Genomic DNA, 16,545 nt, shown 5'->3' on the forward strand with positions numbered 1-16,545 from the left:
TTTTGTGGGATGTTTCTGGAATTTGGTGACATTTTTAAGAATTTTGTGGAATTTTATTGGAATTTTGTGGGGTATTGAGGAGAGTTGAAGAATTTTGTGGGATTTTTCTTAGATTGTGTGGAAATTTCTGGAGATTTCGTGAGATGTTTCTGGAATTTGGTAAGGTTTTGAGAAGTTTTAGGGAATTTTGTGGGAGTTTTCTGCCATTTTATGGGATTTTTGCATCTATTTTGTTGGGATGTTTCTGGAATTACGTGGGGGTTTTGTGGAATTTTGAGGGATATTGAGGAGACTTGAAGAATTTTGAAGGATATTTCTGGAATTTTGAGGAAATTGGAGGTGATTTTTTGGGATGTTTCTGGAATTTGGTAACATTTTCAAGAATTTTGTGGAATTTTTGTGGAATTTTGTAAGATTCTGAGGAGACTTGAAGAATTTTGTGGGATCTTCTCAGATTGTGTGGAATTTTGTGGAGATTTTGTGGGATGTTTCAGGAATTTGGTAGGGTTTTGAGAAGTTTTAGGGAATTTGGTGGGAGTTTTCTGCCATTTTGTGGGATTGTTCCTTAAATTCTTTGGGCTGTTTCTGGAATTACGTGGGGGTTTTGTGGAATTTTGAGAGATATTGAGGAGACAAGAAGAATTTTGAGTCAATTATCTAAGATTCTGTGGAACTTGGTAAAGATTTTGTGGGATATTTCAAATATTTGATATGGTTTTGAGAAGATTTAAGGATTTTTTGTGACTTTTCTGCAATTTTGTGGGATTTGGCTGCAATTTTGTGGGATTCTTTCTGAATGTTGTGGGATTTTTCTGGAATTTTGAGGGATGTTGAGGAGACTTGAAGAATTTTGAAGGATATTTCTGGAATTGTGTGGAAATTGGAGGAGATTTTGTGGGATGTTTCTGGAATTTGGTGACAAGTTTAAGAATTTTGTGGAATTTTATTGGAATTTTGTGGAATTATGAGGAGACTTGAAGAATTTTGTGGGATTTTTCTTAGATTGTGTGGAAATCTGTGGAGATTTTGTGGGATGTTTCTTGAATTTGTTCGTGTATAGAGACGATTTAGGGAATTTTGTGGAAGTTTATTGCCATTTTGTTGGATTGTTCCTTAAATTTTGTGGGATATTTCTGGAATTACATGGGGGTTTTGTGGAATTTTGAGGGATATTGATGAGACTTGAAGAATTTTGAAGGATATTTGTGGAATTTTGTGGCAATTGGAGGTGATTTTTTGGGATGTTTCTGGAATTTGGTGACATTTTTAAGAATTTTGTGGAATTTTTTTGGAATTTTGCGGGATTCTGAGGAGACTTGAAGAATTTTGTGGAATTTTCTTAGATTGTGTGGAAATTTGTGGAGATTTTGTGGGATGTTTCTGGAATTTGGTAGAGTTTTGAGAAGGTGTAGGGAATTTGGTGGGAATTTTCTGCCATTTTATGGGGTTTTCCTTTAATTTTGTGGGATATTGAGGAGATTTTGTGGGATGTTTCTTTAATTTGGTGGTATTATTAAGAATTTTGTGGAATTTTTGTGTAATTTTGTGGGGTTCTGAGGAGACTTGAAGAATTTTGTGGGATCTTCTCAGATTGTGTGGAAATTTGTGGAGATTTTGTGGGATGTTTCTGGAATCTGGTAGGGTTTTAGGAAGATGTAGGGAATTTTGTGGGAGTTTTCTGCCATTTTATGGAATTTTTCTGGAATGTTGTGGGATATTGATAAGAATTGAAAAATGTTGAAGGATATTTCTGGAATTGTGTGGAAATTGGAGGTGATTTTTTGGGATGTTTCTGGAATTCCGTGACATTTTTAAGAGTTTTGTGGAATTTTTGTGGAAATTTTTGGAATTTTGAGGATACTTGAAGAATTTTGTGGGATTTTTCTTAGATTGTGTGGAAATTTGTGGAGATTTTGTGGGATGTTTCAGGAATTTGGTAGGGTTTTGAGAAGTTTTAGGGAATTTGGTGGGAGTTTTCTGCCATTTTGTGGGATTGTTCCTTAAATTTTGTTTGCTGTTTCTGGAATTACGTGGGGGTTTTGTGGAATTTGGAGGGATATTGAGGAGACAGGAAGAATTTTGAGTTAATTATCTTAGATTCTGTGGAACTTGGTAAAGATTTTGTGGGATATTTCAAATATTTGGTATGGTTTTGAGAAGATTTAAGGATTTTTTTGTGACTTTTCTGCAATTTTGTGGGATTTGGCTGCAATTTTGTGGGATTTTTTCTGAATGTTGTGGGATTTTTCTGGAATTTTGAGGGATGTTGAGGAGACTTGAAGAATTTTGAAGGATATTTCTGGAATTGTGTGGAAATTGGAGGAGGTTTTGTGGGATGTTTCTGGAATTTGGTGACAAGTTTAAGAATTTTGTGGAATTTTATTGGAATTTTGTGGAATTATGAGGAGACTTGAAGAATTTTGTGGGATTTTTCTTAGATTGTGTGGAAATCTGTGGAGATTTTGTGGGATGTTTCTTGAATTTGTTCGTGTATAGAGACGATTTAGGGAATTTTGTGGAAGTTTATTGCCATTTTGTTGGATTGTTCCTTAAATTTTGTGGGATATTTCTGGAATTACATGGGGGTTTTGTGGAATTTTGAGGGATATTGATGAGACTTGAAGAATTTTGAAGGATATTTGTGGAATTTTGTGGCAATTGGAGGTGATTTTTTGGGATGTTTCTGGAATTTGGTGACATTTTTAAGAATTTTGTGGAATTTTTTTGGAATTTTGCGGGATTCTGAGGAGACTTGAAGAATTTTGTGGAATTTTCTTAGATTGTGTGGAAATTTGTGGAGATTTTGTGGGATGTTTCTGGAATTTGGTAGAGTTTTGAGAAGGTGTAGGGAATTTGGTGGGAGTTTTCTGCCATTTTATGGGGTTTTCCTTTAATTTTGTGGGATATTGAGGAGATTTTGTGGGATGTTTCTTTAATTTGGTGATATTTTTAAGAATTTTGTGGAATTTTTGTGCAATTTTGTGGGATTCTGAGGAGACTTGCAGAATTTTGTGGGATCTTCTCAGATTGTGTGGAGATTTGTGGAGATTTTGTGGGATGTTTCTGGAATCTGGTAGGGTTTTAGGAAGATGTAGGGAATTTTGTGGGAGTTTTCTGCCATTTTATGGAATTTTTCTGGAATGTTGTGGGATATTGATAAGAATTGAAAAATGTTGAAGGATATTACTGGAATTGTGTGGAAATTGGAGGTGATTTTTTGGGATGTTTCTGGAATTCCGTGACATTTTTAAGAGTTTTGTGGAATTTTTGTGGAAATTTTTGGAATTTTGAGGATACTTGAAGAATTTTGTGGGATTTTTCTTAGATTGTGTGGAAATTTGTGGAGATTTTGTGGGATGTTTCAGGAATTTGGTAGGGTTTTGAGAAGTTTTAGGGAATTTGGTGGGAGTTTTCTGCCATTTTGTGGGATTGTTCCTTAAATTTTGTTTGCTGTTTCTGGAATTACGTGGGGGTTTTGTGGAATTTGGAGGGATATTGAGGAGACAGGAAGAATTTTGAGTTAATTATCTTAGATTCTGTGGAACTTGGTAAAGATTTTGTGGGATATTTCAAATATTTGGTATGGTTTTGAGAAGATTTAAGGATTTTTTTGTGACTTTTCTGCAATTTTGTGGGATTTGGCTGCAATTTTGTGGGATTTTTTCTGAATGTTGTGGGATTTTTCTGGAATTTTGAGGGATGTTGATGAGACTTGAAGAATTTTGAAGGATATTTCTGGAATTGTGTAGAAATTGGAGGAGATTTTGTGGGATGTTTCTGGAATTTGGTAGAGTTTTGAGAAGTTTTAGGGAATTTTGTGGGAGTTTTCTGCCATTTTGTGGCATTTTTCTGCAATTTTGTGGGATTTTTTCGGAATGTTGTGGGATATTGATGAGACGTGAAGAATTTGGAAGGATATTTCTGAAATTGTGTGGATATTGGAGGAGATCTGTTGCCGCCTGTTAGTTTACTTTCATTAAGTATGTTTTTTCACATTCTTTGAGTTTAGAGTTGGTTTGCCCCAGTTACTCCCCACTATCCCGATATAGTTGTTCCCAGTTGCCTGTCATTGTAAACCTCTCCCCTCTTTCCAGATTGTTCCCCATCCATCACTTTGGTCCTACCCCCAAGCCCTATCAATCTATGTACACCACACCTTTTGTTCTGGTTCCTTCCCTGCTCATCATCCCTTACTCGATGCCCTATTGGTTGTATGGCTATCCTCCCTCCCCCAAGTCCCTACCATTGGATTTGACTATTGTAACCCCTTCCCACAACACCTCCCCTGCTGCCATATTATTGGTTGTTGTATGAGCCGCCCACGGGCTTTAAAACCTGGCGCACAGAGGTGCCCAGGGTCTCGGCTCGGACTTTCTCCTCGAGATCCCAGCCCTGTCCCTCATCGCCTTCTCCCTGCACCTGCTGGAATAAACTTGTTCCTGGGAAATTGGAGAACTCCGAGCACTCTCTCTCCCTTTACTGCACCTCGTGTCGCCCTGCACACTATAGAGCCCGAGCCCAAAGGAGCTCTAGAGGTTCCAGGTCGAGCCACACAGTGCTCACCTGGTTCCCCACTCCTGCCGCTGACGCTTGGCACAAGCTAGCCGGGGCGTGAAGGGCCGAGCGGGCAGCGACAGCTGGCGCTCAACGTGGGGCCTCTCGCGAGGCCTAGAGACCCCCGGAGAGGTTGGTGGACCTATTTCACAAAGACCGTGAGCGGCAGCTGCTCTGGTAGTAGCAAACTCGTTTTTGCCGAGTTGCGCTCCCAGAGGTCGAGGCGGCAGCCGTCAGACGTGCAGACGGTCGCCTCGTGAGATGTGGACGTCGCCTGCAACAACTCTCCGGACTTGGGTGAGTGGTCCCTGTGTGTGGGAAAAGGGGGCGCCCAGTGTGTGAAAACTCCCTCGGGGGGAGTGTGTGTGTAGCCCGGTCCGGACCCGTATTTTTATTTTAGTTGATTTGTTGTTTGGTTGCAGAGGGCGGTGGGATTGCTGTGCCAGGGTTGACAAGATGGGAGCACGTCTTTCGGCACAGCAAAAGAGAGTTTTTTACCAAGTTGTGGGTACCCTTGAGGGGGGGAATAAGAAGTTTTCTCGTGGGAGGGTAAAGAAGTTTGTGAGATGGCTGTTCCTGCATTTCCCAAATGTAACCCCAGACAAAGCAAATTCTGTAGAATTCTGAAATGCGGTTGGGTCCAAATTAACGGAAATAGTTAATGGAGGTGATAATTCAGTGGAAAAATTTGTAACATTATTTATTTTACTTCGGTCTGCTGTAATAGAGGAAAAGAAAATGCAGAAGCAGCCGCCACACAATTCCTCAGTTTCCCCAGTTTCCCTATCCCCATGTTCCTCTCCCCCTGATCCCGAGTTGAGGGAGACCTGCAGAGCGACCTGCAGGGCAAGTTGTCCTGTTCAGGGATCCCCCAAGGGTAACAGGATCCCTGGCTCCCCATGTCTCTCCCAGAACCCTTGCCCTGGCAGCCCTGGCCAAGCTGCCAGAGTGTCTTCCCATTCCTCAGTTTCCCCAGTTATCAGCCCTCAGTTAAACGTTTCCCAGGTTACAAGTCCCCAGTTTTTACCCTCAGACCCCCCTGCCTCAGTTTCCCCCAGTCTCCAAGGCTCCTCCATGTTCCCTGATTCCTCTTCTAATCCCCGTGCCTCAGTTTCCCCCAGTTTCCAATGCTCCCCTATATTCCCTGACCCCTCTCCTAACCCTCAAAATGGCCTCCAAAGGGCACAAGATGGCGGGGACCGCATGGTCGGACCCCCCCCTTGTGCTCCTTCTTCCAAGAACCCCTTTCTTCCCTCAATGACCAACCCCTTCCTCCCTAGCCCCTCCCTCCCATCCTACCCTGACTCCTCCCATTTCCCCTTGGGTGGTTCCTCCTCCTCGGGGGCATGTCTCCAAAGTGTGACCTCCCAAAACCCCACCCCTTCCGGCCGCTGCTCCTCCCTTCAGCCCTCCTCCTCAGTCGGTCCTCCAGCCCCGCCTCTTCCGGCTTCTGGTTCCCACGCCCCTCCTTCCGGTTCCCACGCCCCTCCTCCCAGTTCCCACGCCCCTCCTCCTGGTTCCCACGTCCCTCCTCCCAGCTCCCACACTGTCCCATCCGGTTCCCACGCTTCGGGGACAGGAAGTGACAGGCCTGAGGACCAGAACCCGGAACAGGTAGTGATTCCCTTTGCCGCACCGGTCAGTTTTAGAGGAAGGGGAGGGAGGTACCGAGAATGGGAACCCTTCTCCTTCCAGACAAAGAGGGAGCTGTGCAAAGCCCAGAAAGAGTTCGGCAGGAGAAGTGAATACTTTAAGGGTTTATTAAAAGCCACCTTCTCCGCGAACGAGATGGTCCCCCACGACTTAAAAGAGTTGTTTGCCTGCCTCCTTTCCCCAGCTGATTATAGGCTGTGGAAACAGAGGTGGAAGAAGTCGTTAGAGGCCATCCTTCCTGAGCTGTTGCGCAGCAAGGAGTCCGCGGTTGACGCGGATGAAAACCCCCTCTTGATAGATCACTTGTGCGGTGAAGGGAACTGGGGGAAGCCAGAAGAACAGGCAAGGGTTTTACCACAGCCTGTCTTAGCTAAGATCACGGAGGCCGCAGAGAAGGTATTTAACATCCTGCCGGGGGGGAGCCCCTGACCAACTTCTCAAATATTAAACAGTTCCCCGATGAGCCATTTACCGTGTTTATTAACCGTTTACAGGAGCAAATAGAAAGACAAGTTGATAAACCTGAGCTACAAGAGCAGCTTGTCTTAGAAATGGCTAAGGCAAACTATAATGACATCTGCAAACAGGTTATATTTAGTTTGCCCATGTATCCACCGCCAACCTTGGACGTCCTCATTGATGCATGTGAGAAGAAAGTTCCGTTAGTGGGGGCGTCCAGGGTACCACCACCACCACAGGTGGCCAGGAGAACACCAACAGCGGCAGTGACCCAACACCCGTCGGGCCAGTTCATCCTTCCACCAGCAAGAACTACTCAGTATTACCGATGTGGACAACTGGGTCACATGGCGAGGGACTGTCCCACCGCCCACCCACGCCAGGGGCTCGTGGGAAATGGATCTGGGGAGAGGGTACTGGAGGGAACAGCTAATAAAAAACAAAAAAACTGAGAGCGCGGTGCGAACCTGCCCCGCGCGATGCAAAAAATGGGGCAGGTATCGCGGAGGTGGGGGGAAAGAAACATCGGACGTGGCAAATTTACCGGACGCGACACCTCATCACCGTCAAAGACATCCTCTTCCGGTCCCAGCACTGGACGGTGGTAGCTGTGGACCCACTGGAGGAGAACCAGCCAGGGAATGGACGTGACTGTAAGTTCATCGCCATCGGGGACACTAGACACACGCCCCCAGAGATTGAGATCTCCCCGATCACCTTCCCGGGTGGTCCGGAAGATCTCATCCTCTTAGCGCGCTGCATTCACCCACCATATTTTCTCCCAAAAGGGCAAATCATAGCTCAGTACATTCCTGTCCCAGAGGGAGTCCCGGTAGACGACCACGCACCAGGCGTCTACTGGGCAGAGGTGGTGGGTGAAAATAAACCCATCATCGACTGCAGCATCAAGCAGGGTGCGGAATCTGTCAACTTGAGGGGTCTGCTTGATACAGGGGCAGATGTGACAATCATCCCCCAAAGGAGATGGCCGTCACATTGGGAGTTGCAACCCGTGGCGGGGAAGGTTCAGGGTATAGGGGGTACTCAATTGGTGCAGGTATCTAAGAGCGTAGTACAAATTAAGAGACCGGATGGGCAATTGGCAAATTTACGCCCATTTGTTGCGGATTTTCAGGTTCCCTTGTGGGGGAGGGACCTTATGTCACAATGGGGGGTAAAGATTGAAATCCCGAAAACCCCTCGGGATTTTTAATAGCGGCCACTGTAGAGCGCCCCTTCCAGAAGCTCGATTGGACCACTGATGAAGCAATCTGGATTGATCAGTGGCCGCTTCGAAAAGACAAAAGACAAGCTCATGGAGGAGCAGTTGTATAAGGGTAACATAGTAGAAACTACCAGCCCTTGGAATTCCCCGGTGTTTGTTATCCGAAAGCCGGGGAAAGACAAGTGGTGACTCCTCCACGACCTTCGTGCCATCAACAAAATCATTGTTGACATGGGGCCCCTTCAACCAGGGATGCCTACCCCGACTATGCTCCCCCAAAATTGGAATCTGGCCATAATCGACATCAAGGACTGTTTCTTTCAAATTCCCCTACATCCTGACGACGCCCCACGGTTTGCCTTCTCGGTGCCAACCCTCAACCGAGAAGCCCCAATGAGGAGGTTCCACTGGCGGGTTTTGCCACAAGGCATGAAGAATTCACCCACCATCTGCCAGTGGTACGTCTCCTCGTTGCTGTCTCCTGTGCGCAAAGAGATGGGGGAGGTCATCATCCATCACTATATGGATGATGTCCTAGTGTGCGCCCCCCATGACGATCTACTTACCCGATCACTTGACCGAGTGGTTAAGGTTTTAACATCTGCAGGCTTTCAACTCCAGGAGGATAAAGTTCAATGGATGCCACCCTGGAAGTATCTGGGTCTGCGGATTGCTGAGAGGACTGTTGTGCCTCAAAAATTGGCAATAAACAGCAATCCGAAAACCTTAGCGGACCTTCACTCGCTGTGTGGGACCTTAAACTGGGTCAGGCCTTGGCTGGGCCTTTCCACGGAAGACCTAGCCCCCCTCTTCACACTTTTGAAGGGGGAGAAAGAGCTGAGTTCTCCCAGGACTCTGACCCCAGAGGCGAGGAAAGCCCTAGAGAAAGTGGAGGATGCGCTTGTCGAAAGGCAAGCACATCGGTACGAACCGACCCTGCCTTTTGAATTCATCATACTCGGGAGAATGCCACACCTCAGTGGGCTGATTTTTCAGTGGGACCAGGGCTCTAAGGATCCCCTCTTAATCATAGAGTGGGTTTTCTTGAGCCATCAAAGGTCCAAAAGTATCACCCGGCCACAGGAGCTGATGGCTCAGCTCATCGGGAGAGCTCGAGCTCGGCTTCGGGAGATGGCTGGATGTGATTTTGCATGCGTTCGAGTACCAGTCAGCTTGTCTCGGGACAAAGCGTCTCCAGATAGGCTGACAAAAGAAATGTTTAATCAACTACTTCGGGAGAATGAGACCCTCCAGATTGCTTTAGATAGTTTTGAAGGCCAAGTTTCGGTCCATGCCCCTGCCCACAAATTTTTCAATTCTAAATTTGAACCGATTCCAAAAGAAATGCGGAGCAGAAAGCCCCTCAAAGCTTTGACTGTGTTCACAGACGCATCTGGGGCATCTCACAAGTCTGTAGTGACTTGGCGAGATCCCAAAACTCAGCAGTGGGAAGCAGATATTCAATATGTGGAAGGGTCTCCACAAGTTGCTGAGTTGGATGCAGTCGTCAGAACCTTTGAGACGTTTCCTGAACCTTTCAATTTAATCACTGATTCGGCCTATGTTGCAGGGGTAGTTGCCAGAGCAGAGCACGCTGCTCTGAAGGAGGTCTCAAACCCGAAATTGTTTGAGTTGCTTTCTAAGCTAATACATGCTGTTTCCCACAGAAAGCAACCATTTTTTGTAATGCATGTAAGGTCACATACGGATCTCCCTGGCCCGGTAGCCGAGGGAAACCAGGTAGCTGATTCCCTCGCTGCCCCTGTTTCCATGGCTCAGCTCCCAGATCTGTTCCAACAAGCTAAGCTGAGCCATCAGATGTTCCATCAAAATGTGCCTGGTCTGGTCCGCCAATTCCACCTGCGGCGAGATCAGGCTAGAGCCATTGTGGCCACATGCCCGCACTGCCAATCCACCGCAATGCCCTCCTTGCGATCGGGGGTCAACCCTCGAGGTCTGGGGAGCTGCGAAGTGTGGCAGATGGACGTAACACACGTCCCTGAGTTTGGCAGGTTTCGGTTCGTACACCTTTCCATCGATACCTTCTCAGGTGCTGTCTTTGCTTCTGCCCACACAGGAGAGAAAGCCGAGCATGTCTGTAAGCACCTAATGCAGGCTTTCTCTGTACTGGGGGTCCCCAAAGAAATAAAAACAGACAATGGCCCAGCATACACCTCCAGGAAACTGGAGGAATTCCTGCAGGAGTGGGGAGTGGAACATAAGAGAGGCATCCCACACTCCCCCACCGGCCAAGCGATCGTTGAGCGAGCCCATCAGTCGCTCAAGCGTGTCCTTTCTCATCAAAGGGAGACTGTGAAGGGCTGCACGCCACAAGAGCGGTTGTGCAAAGCCCTTTACACGCTAAACTTTCTCAATTGTTCCGAACAGGACCCTAACCCTCCAGTGGCCCGGCATTTCAAGACCAACAAGAACTACCAGTTGCAGCAGCGCCCTCCAGTGCTGGTCCGGGACCCTGAGACCCAGAAGATCTTGGGTCCTTTCGATCTGGTGACCTGGGGGCGGGGGTACGCTTGCATATCCTCGCCCCAGGGACTAAGGTGGATCCCACAAAGATGGGTGAAACCTTATGTCCCCAGACATCCAAGCAGGCCACCAGATAGGGTCGAGGATGTCAATGACGTCGTGTCCGGATGAGCCATCCCCCATCCCGAGGAGGAGGAGGAAACAACCCAAGCCCCTTTTTGTTATGTCAACCTACCTTTCTTTTCAGTTAAAGTTATGTTTTTCGTATGTTTTGTTTTCAGAAAGAGCCATTGGAAAGATGACCACCCCGATCGTTGCACCAACCACTGCACTCCTGATGATGCTGGTGACCCAGATCAACATGTGGATCGTGCCTCAACCCAAACAAAATGTTTGGGTCATGTTGGCAAAGTCCCTCCAACGGGGTGAGCTATGCCTATCCACAGGAGCAGCAGGAAATCCGATGACCACTTGCCTGGTGGGGATCCCGTTAAAGCCTAATGAATACCCGGATTCCCTGTTGAGTTTGTTCAGCGAAGCTAATAAAGGGAGGCCAGCTCAGCGAGTGGCCCGCTCTGCACTCACCTACAAGATTAAGAGGCCTGTCCAGAACCCTCTCCTACTATGGAGAGACTGGCTGGTCTTCTTGGAAAGGGCAACCGCTGAGCCCCAAGAATTTGATTTGTTAAACTCCTCCCCCGCACCCTATTGTATCCATTTCCGTTACTACCCCTCAGATCCTACTCCTTATTCTAATTTAATGCAGGACAACAAACAGTTTCAAGCAGCCTCCTGGTGCAAGAACATCGCCCATGTTAAGATGCCCTCAACCCTCAGTTCCTACCCTCTTAAGTTGCCTAAGGGCATATTTTTAGTTTGTGGGGACCGAGCGTGGGCTGGCATCCCCTCTCGCCTTCTCGGAGGGCCGTGCACTTTAGGCTGGTTGTCTTTGTTTGCGCCCAATACATCTCAAATTGAAAATTGGGAACGAAAGAATAATTCGGTCATTAAGAAGCGCAGTCTCGAAGATCTTGACCCTGATTGCGACTCTGAAATTTTTCATTGGAATAAACCAAAACGGGTTGCTGTGTCAGTATTTCTGCCATGGTTGGCTGCGGCACAAGCCCTTGGAGAATTAGGCCAGTTAGAGTGTTGGGTGGTCAAGCAAGCCAATTTAACGTCAACCGCGCTGAGTGACCTCCTCGAAGACGAGGAGATAACCAGGCGAGCAACGCTACAAAATCGCGCTGCTATTGATTTCCTACTGCTCCTCCATAATCATGATTGTAAAGAATTTGAGGGACTTTGCTGCATGAATCTGACCACCAGGAGCACAGACATCAAGAAAACCATCACAGAAATGAAGGGCATGATCCACCAAATACGCCAAGAGACTAATGACTGGGTCACCAGTCTTTTTTCGGGATGGGGGGTCTCCGGATGGCTCTCGTCCATTTTAAAGACTGCTTTATGGATTGTTTTCGTGTTTTCATCGTTTTAATAGCGTTTGCAGTTTTAAGAAGATGTTTAGTTCAATCAGTTTTACATCTTGTATCCCCCTCCCCTCAAGTCAATTTTGTTAGCGCTCCTTCTCCTCCCTCTTCACCTCCTCCTTCTCCCGTACCCCAAGACTGGTTTGTTGAACCCTCTGCACCTCCTGCCGATGCAACCTCCTCTTTCTAAAAAAGAAAGGGGGAGATGTTGCCGCCTGTTAGTTTACCTTCATTAAGTATGTTTGTTCACCTTCGTTGAGTTTAGAGTTGGTTTGCCCCAGTTACTCCCCACTATCCCGATATGGTTTGTTCCCAGTTGCCTGTCATTGTAAACCTCTCCCCTCTTTCCAGATTGTTCCCCATCCATCACTTTGGTCCTACCCCCAAGCCCTATCAGTCTATGTACACCACACCTTTTGTTCTGGTTCCTTCCCTGTTCATCACCCCTTACTCGATGCCCTATTGGTTGTATGGCTATCCTCCCTCCCCCAAGTCCCTACCATTGAATTTGAGTATTGTAACCCCTTCCCACAACACCTCCCCTGCTGCCATATTATTGGTTGTTGTATGAGCCGCCCACGGGCTTTAAAACCTGGCGCACAGAGGTGCCCAGGGTCTCGGCTCGGACTTTCTCCTCGAGATCCCAGCCCTGTCCCTCATCGCCTTCTCCCTGCGCCTGCTGGAATAAACTTGTTCCTGGGAAATTGGAGGACTCCGAGCACTCTCTCTCCCTTTACTGCACCTCGTGTCGCCCTGCATACTATAGAGCCCGAGCCCAAAGGAGCTCTAGAGGTTCCAGGTCGAGCCACACAGTGCTCACCTGGTTCCCCACTCCTGCCGCTGACGCTTGGCACAAGCTAGCCGGGGCGTGAAGGGCCGAGCGGGCAGCGACACAGCAATCCTGAGATATTCAGAATTCATGCTTTTACGTCTGAGCCTGATTCCCAGCAGGCTGGGGCTGGGTGGAGCAGGGTATGCTGAGGGGACCATGACTCCAGTGCTGTTTGGGAATTCCTGTTCAACCCTGCCAGCCTGGCCTGAAGCTGCACAGCCCAGTCCTCACATGCTGAAATGAATCAAAATTGTTTAGTCTGCTTGAGTAACCAGCATTCCTGGGGTCAAATAAAAATTCTCTGTGAAGCAGATGGAGCAGTTCAGCCCTAATTGCCCAGCTTGCTTCAGGTTTCCACAGCTCACTTTTCTGTGCAACATCAGCTTTTGAAAAGTCAGAAAGAGAAAAGAAATAAAAAGATAAAAACTAGATTAATAAAAAATCAGCACACTGAAATAACACAATTTTATTCCTGAAAAGTTTATTAAGGATCTGCTGGAGCTTCAGCTGTTTTTCTAGTTAGTCCTACAGAGGATGTGTCCAGTCCCTAACTACGTTAATCTCCTGAAAGAGTGACACAGGGTTTTTCCTGTTTTTAGCACCTGGAAGACTTTGAGGTTTATAAATATATGGGGGAGTAATTGCAAGGCACTGTACTGTATTTATATTGGTCTTTTAATAAGTCATAAAATTACAGATGGACCATGATAGGAAAATAACTTGCTGCAGGAAAAATTCCTCAGGATACCTGCTTATTCCCAGTATCTACTGCTGTCATTTAGCAGGGGAAGATGGACAACAAGCCATGTCTGAATAACAACATGCTAATGTGCTCTCTTCCTGAGTCTGCTCTGAAAAGCTCTGTGATTGATAAAGATGAAGGAATTTGAAGAGTTATTTTGGTTATTTCAGAGAAAGTTTAAAATGGAGAAAGGATTGGGGTGACTAGGAGGCTGTCATTAGCTATCACTTTCAGTGCTGTGTATTGTAGCAAAAATGATAAATGTGCCCTTTTGGTGTTCTGCTGGTGTTTAGATTTTCTGAGTCCCTCAGCTGTGAGTTGGGTTTCCTTCATGCTGGTGGAACTGTCCTGCCTGTTGCTTGCTGGGTGCACTGGAACAAAGAGCTGAGCAGTTTATGAGAATTACCACAAACGAGTTTGTGGTGTTTCATTGGGCTCAGAGTGAAAGAGAGGAAATTCATGTTTAATGTAGAAAATCTTCCCTGTGAGGGTGGTGAGGTCCTGGCACAGGTTGCCCAGAGAAGCATAGTAAATAAAGTTTCAGAATCCTTCATTTCTGCCCCATTCTTTTTCCGTAAGTTCCGGTTTGGTTTTCAGAGTGCCACCTTCTCAGCTGGTTGCCATTTGTGTCCTCCTTTCTCTCCTGCCTTCCTTTGTCTGCTCTTTTTCCCTCCCAGTGTCCCTCTTTTCCTGTGGCAGTTCCCAGCCAAAGACCCTCTCCTGATTTTTGTTTTTCCCCAATCCAGGAGGTAAAGCAGCCCTGGATGAAGTTATGGAGGCTGGCAGTGGAATGTCATTGTAAGATCTTGCTCCACTTGGGTCTCTGCCCTTTGAGAACTTTGCCTTGAAGGGCAGGAACATCTTTTCCTTGCTGGAAGCTGGAATGCCAGCCCATTGCAGTGTGTGCCATGGACCCCAGAGGGCAATTCCCGAGGCTGCCAGGGTGCTGCTCCTGCTGTGCCTCCCAAGGGAGCTGGGCAGGGTCCAGCAGCTGGCTGGGCTCCCAGAGCAGACAGCAAAGGTTGCTTTGCTGCACATTCTCCAGCTGGCAGCGGAGGGAAGAAGGGAAGGGAGTCCTGACAGAATCCTGGAGTGTTCATGACTGGAAGGGACCCTACCCATGGTTCCACCCAGGGTTAGGATGCCATGAAGGAGAGGTGCCTCTGCCCCAGTGAAGGTGCAAATGAGACCATAGGAGGACAACAAGCAGATTTTATTGAACGTGGGTTTTATTGAGAAAGAAATGGGTGCCAGGGACATAGAAATAGGGAGGAGGTCTCAGAGGCAGAGAGTGCTCAGAAGACGATCAGATGGAAGTAGGTGCTTTTTATAGTCCTTCCCTGCATTCTGGGATCCCAGATGTGTATTTTAATTTGATGATCTTCTTCTTCTTCTTCCTATTTACTATTTCTTCATCTAAATCGTCTTCTTCTTTCCCTTCTTCTTCTTCTTCTTCTTTCCCTTCTTAATTGCTACTACTATTTTTTCTTCTTCGTCTTACTCTTATTCTTCTTATTCCTAATTTTTATTCCTATTTACTACTACTATTTCTTCTTCATCCTATTCTTCTTATTCTAATTAATCTTATTCACTTGTTATGCTTACTGTAATTCCTATTCTTCTTATATGAATGACTATCTTCATCTTCTTATTCCTATTCATCTTCTTATTCCTATTCCTATTCTTATTCCTAACTACTACTATTTCCTAAACTCAACGTTGATTTTTTTGGAAGAATGGTACGAGCCAAAGTTCTGCAGTCACGTCAGTGGAGCAGCACCTCTGGTCTGTGCCCATTCTTCATGGATATAATCCCAAAGGACTGGCGTGGGATCCTTTCATGAGAGGAAATGTCCCGTGATGCCACCAGGGGAAGTTCAGACTCAATATCAGAAGCAGTTTTTCCCTGACAGAGGCGTGAGGCATTAGAAGAAGTTGCCCGGGGAGGTGGTGGAGTGGCTGTCTCTGGAGTGTCGAAGAGTTGTGGCCCTTGGGGATGTGGTTTTGCGGTGATGGCGGTGCTGCCAGGAGGCCAGTGGCACTGGGTGACTGTCGGGGTCTCTTCCCACCTTGATGACTCTGGGATTCAGTGCTGAGCGCCCTGGCACCAATGTGCCCCATGGCTGCTGTTTGGGGTTGGCCACAGCGGTGACTCTGGGTGTTGGGGAGATGCCCCTGGCACAGTCCACAGTAGCCATGGCAGCTGAGGCTGCAGGGCCATGTCCAGGGCAAGGTGTGGCTCCCTGGGGCCCTGGGCCAGCGGCCATCTGTAAGCCTGGCACCGGCGCTACTCCTGTGGCTGTGGTGCCCAGCAGGGCCAGCGGAACAGCGCCCGCAGCACCCGCCGTGCCCGCCTGAGGAAGCCGGGCCGTTTGCTGGAGGGAGACGGCTGCTGCCTGAGGGCCTCGGGGACCTCGAGGCTGTGCAGGGCAGGCCCCAGGCTCTGAGGCCCTGCCTCAGGCCCCTGCTGGGCCATGGAGGCTTGGCCGTGCAGGGAGGAAAGTGAGGCACGGAGTGACTCCGGTGCCTGGACCTCAAGCCAGGCCTCCCGAGGGACAGGCACTGGCAGCCCGTCTGCCGCAAGAGCTGCCAGGCTTTGGGCCCTGCTTTCTGCTTCACACAGCTCGAGGACGCTGACTTTGTCCAAGCTGTCCTCCTCCTGTGGCAGGGGGGTGATCCCAAAGCTGAGGATGCTCACATATTCATAGCTGTCCTGTGTGCTGCTGTTGTCTTCCTAGGTGGAATCGTCTAGGCTGCTGGAGTCCCCGTCCAGGAAGTCTCCATGGCCCAGTTCGCTGCACTCTTCCGAGTCGTACCAGTCCTGGGAGCTGCTGACCTCTTCCTGGGACAGCTCTGGCTCTGCTTGGCACTCCTGGGAAGACTCACTCTGGGTGTATTGTTCCCAGTCTTCATCATACTCAGCTGGGGTCCCCTCCTCACTCCCTTCCTCTGCTAGGAGTGACCTCCCCTCAGCGACAGCCTGCTGCTCACTGGGGCTCTGGGCTCCCGGCAGGCTGGGGGAGCAGCAGGTGCTGTGAGGGGCAGGGCCTGAGCTCTGTACCCCTGCTGATGGCATCTCCTCACTGGGGGCAGGAGAATGTGT

General features: G+C 47.7%; 2 protein-coding genes across 2 annotated transcripts in view; one reads left to right on the forward strand and one right to left on the reverse strand.

Moving 5' to 3' along the window:
* The window catches only part of LOC147646281 (uncharacterized), a 274,673-nt gene that overhangs the window by 43,408 nt on the left and 214,720 nt on the right, over window positions 1–16,545 (reverse strand). The window lies entirely within an intron of this gene.
* LOC147646283 (uncharacterized) overlaps window positions 1–16,545 on the forward strand; it is a 232,039-nt gene that overhangs the window by 18,511 nt on the left and 196,983 nt on the right. The gene's annotated exons all lie outside the window — the stretch shown is intronic.

This window comes from Cyanistes caeruleus, unplaced genomic scaffold, assembly GCF_971803275.1.
Source record: "Cyanistes caeruleus unplaced genomic scaffold, bCyaCae1.hap1.1 HAP1_SCAFFOLD_103, whole genome shotgun sequence".
In the NCBI taxonomy this organism is placed as follows: Eukaryota; Metazoa; Chordata; class Aves; order Passeriformes; family Paridae; genus Cyanistes; species Cyanistes caeruleus.